Source organism: Sinohyriopsis cumingii, unplaced genomic scaffold, assembly GCF_028554795.1.
Source record: "Sinohyriopsis cumingii isolate HCF-2022 unplaced genomic scaffold, ASM2855479v2 utg000244l, whole genome shotgun sequence".
Taxonomy (NCBI): Eukaryota; Metazoa; Mollusca; class Bivalvia; order Unionida; family Unionidae; genus Sinohyriopsis; species Sinohyriopsis cumingii.
The window spans coordinates 638,438-642,500 of NW_028315881.1; the positions used below are offsets into that span (position 1 = coordinate 638,438).

Below are 4,063 nucleotides of genomic sequence, written 5' to 3' on the forward strand. Positions count from 1 at the left end.
CGTCGCCATCTAGTTTCATAGATCTCATCCGGGTCCTTTTGCAGACGCTTTCCATTGTTTTTTCCAAATACGCTCCTGACCATTGGCTTGAAGAAATCGTTTTCAAAGGCTGAGTTCACAACGAGCACGAATAAGTGTCTAGCAATATGTGCAGCGCCATCTATGCTCTTCAGTGAAATGCTATGACTTTGTTTGCTTTCACAAACTTCATCCCCATTTTTATTTAAACCTGCAGGTTTCTGCAATCAGTTATATAGCTTTTCTTTTTTATCAGGTTGGGGACTAAATTAACGTAGTCGGTAAACCTATCCCAACCCTCACAGTTGCTTGCCACTGCATTTTCGTTGTCCTCAAGATCCTTTGCTGTCACCTTCTTTGTCGCTAAAGCTAATGGATAGTCGCTGGGTAAATTTTGCAGCTCTGGTATGCTCTCGATGTCAACCTCAGGAAAGTACCCTGTCTCGCCGTCGACAGGGACGGTTTTACACGTCTCAACGGCGATCTCCAAATCTTCCTAATGTCAGACACTGCATTATTACCCGTTCATATAGGTTGTTGATATAAAGGATCGAGGTCCAGGCTGTAGGCTTGCTTGGGGTGCAGTCAGGGCACTTTCAGAGTTTCGTCTTTGATTACCTGCAGCTGAACATGAAAACGCCACCTTCTTGGTGAAGGTCGGTAGTAATAGCCCAAGTCGGGCACACAAAAGTCTTCCACACCAAATGGGTATCTATTGGTGGCAGTAGCCTTTCCTCGAATCTCGATTTTCGAAGAAAATTGTCTGCTTCCTGTCGTTGCCGGTACGTCAGTGATTTTGCTTTAGGTGTCGTTTTGCATTTCTCTGCTTTTTACAACCGTGTGCGCAGATCGAGCCTATTTTCCAATCAACTCGGTTGACAATTTTCCTTCTTTCGTCTTTTAGCTGAGCTTCTCGCAAGGCCTTTACTTTCCGCATAAGCTCATCGGCTGATGCAGGCATCCCAGCAGGTTGAGTCGTCTATGGTCAAATATTGTTTGTTCGATGACTATATTAACTCCTCACCAGTTCTTTTCAAACAGCGAAAATATTTAATTGCACAATCTGTCACGAAGTAAATCTTGCCATATATATTCGCGTTTTCCCAAACTCAAGATATTCTGTAAATGTATATTCCATCTGCCGAGGGTAAAACACATTTTGACACCACGCTTAAACCAGATCGAGATTGGTCGGGGTGGGTGTGGGTGGTAAACGAGGGTATAAGGTCTTGTGCTGGAAAACTCGTTATTTTAATCCTCGCAAATTATTCAGTAAACTGACAATGTTGAATCCCTAATATTCAGTTTATAAACTTTAAAAAAAATACATTTTAATAGGTAATAAAGAAAACTTACAGGTATCAGTGTCCTGATCATCTAAGAAGTTTCTGGTATACAACAGGTAGTGTTAAAGTCTTTATGTTAGATGGTGTGCATTTCATAGCAAATAAATAATACACACATTAACTTAGGTTACGTGAAAGATAAATTATATTTATGACTCATTCAATTGTTAATAGTAGCTTTTCTCGTTTATGACTGTTCAAAATAACCATAAATTATATCTCTATCATCACTTAACGCATGCCTTTACAAGCATGAAATATGCAAACATTTATAAAGCGAATTTAAATACCGTTTTAACCGAGAAACGAGGTTTTGGGATATATTAACGGAATAGATTAAGACAATATCAAAATGATATCTGAAAAGAGAGGAAAACGCAAAATTGAAGTTGAGAAGTAAACATACAAAATTTGAAGTTGTTATAACATTGCTCCTTACCCACTGTTAAACAAAAACAATACATTGTGCTGATTTTCTACATTTAGAGTTCAAGTTGTATGCTGACCATGCAAACGAAACTAACATCCACTCGTCGTTTACTGCCACGTCAAGGTCAAAATTAGTTCTAAAATCGAATGTATATTCATGGGAAGGAAGTCGTATGATTACATCAGCGTTATGTCGACATGACTCAAATTTGATGCATGCAAATCATTTATTTTAAACATGTCTCGAAATCGTATTTACAACTGATTTGGTTTATGGTTTAAACTGGAAATGCATACTGTTTCAAAAGAGATTTAAGAATTAGATTACCTACCTACCTATCTACCTACCTACCTCCATACATAAACACATACCTACCTACCTACCTACCTACCTGCCTGCCTGCCTGCATGCATACATACATACATACATACATACATACATACATACATACACAGATACATGCAGACATACATACATACATACATACATACATACATACATACATACATACACACACAGATACATGCAGACATACATACATACATACATACATACATACATACATACATACATACATACATACATACATACATACATACATACACAGATACATACATACATACATACATACATACATACATACATACATACATACATACATACAAGTGTCATATATTTTTGAAGTTTTATTATGAACACAAACAGAGAATTTAATATCAACGGTTTGGTGCTTAATGTTTTATAAGAAACTTCAAAAAATAAGAAAATAAACTTTAACAAAATAATTTAGAGTTTGAACGCATAAAATAAATGCAGTATTGCATATAACGATAAGTGAGATACACAGAAACGGAGATAAACATTATGTACAAGTCACCGGATGATCACAGCGATATTTACATAACTCGACAACAGTTTATTGTTATCGCTCATGTAGAAACACAAACAGGAGATTGCTTGCCTACTGTAAATTATTGTCTGTCATGGAAGAAAGACAAACGTTTATCTATTTTAGAGTCTTCGATATAACATTGAAGTATGACAATAATTGGAATGCTGATAAAAATCACAGACAGATAAGTTATTATGAGGCCTGAGGAAGCCTCATAAAATGCATGCGTCTTCGTGATAATGAAACAGATGTCAATTCGTGCTTCATGTTTTTTTTTTTTGGTGGATATGGAAATGGAAGTTGCTGCATCAGCGTTATTATGGTTTTATATTTAATTCGCACTTTTGCACATACCATACATTTGGACAGATCACACAATATGAATGTATTTCTTTACTTCGATGTATATTCAAAATTCAATAACTTTGGTAAGGTATATTGGGAAGAAGATAACACCGATCGCACCAACAGATCTACATTCATGCCTACAAAGAGCATACTTGTTTCAAATTTTTTACTTTTCTTTTCATTTTTTCATCAGACTCGAACTGTCGAAAAATGTTGAAATGAAGCATGTGTTCGATCTATGAAGGCCAAAAATGGCGTTGAAAGATGGTCGAACTTGGACGTACGTGGGGCTTTCCTCGTCTAAAAGAAATCTTGTCAAGGCATCATATGGTCACGTGACAAATCAAAATGGTACGGTAAGATGAAAATGGCGAGAGTGGATGTTTACGCTTTCCAATTAATGTATGCAATAGTAAATATAATCTACTGCCATCGCCCATGTGATAAAAGAGTTTTAATACATAGTAATATATCCACGTTTAAGTAAAGCAGCTTTACACGCAGTTTTTGAGCGGTGGATAAATCAAGTAATTTCTTACGTAACGGGACCGTGGGGTGATCTCAAACTGTTATGGATTCAACGTTTGCGTCATCAGATCTCTCTCTCTCTGTCTCTCTCTCTCTCTCTCTCTCTCTGTCTCTCTCTCTCGTTAAAATAACAAAAGGACTAGCCCTCTACCAGTTGTTTATCGATATCGATATGATATGGTGAACATATACTAGTCCAAAGTTCAACCATAGTGAAAGTTTAGTGACAATAAACCAAGCAATATAAGAGGTTTCCGCATGAACATGGAATACAGGTGGACTCATGCACGTAGATAAGCAAAATAAATCCCATACACTGTCAACTTAGTGACATGGAAGGATAAAAGGAAATATTATTAACCGATAGCAACTCTCGACTACTTTTCAAGGTGTGAAGTGAATTTTATTGCGGGACAATGAAACAGTTTAAAAGAATAAAGTATAACTTGCTAAGGCAAACACTGAAATAAAATTAGAAATTAAAATAAATTTCAGTAAATT

At 36.4% G+C, this 4,063-nt stretch overlaps 1 long non-coding RNA gene across 1 annotated transcript in view; it reads left to right on the plus strand.

Annotated features, from left to right (window-relative positions):
* The first annotated feature begins 3,178 nt into the window (after positions 1 to 3,178).
* Positions 3,179 to 4,063, plus strand: part of LOC149774386 (uncharacterized) — a 3,631-nt gene continuing 2,746 nt past the window's right edge. Inside the window, exon 1 of the long non-coding RNA XR_016416872.1 lies at positions 3,179 to 3,385. This is a non-coding gene — a long non-coding RNA (uncharacterized LOC149774386). The remainder of the gene's footprint in view (positions 3,386 to 4,063) is intronic.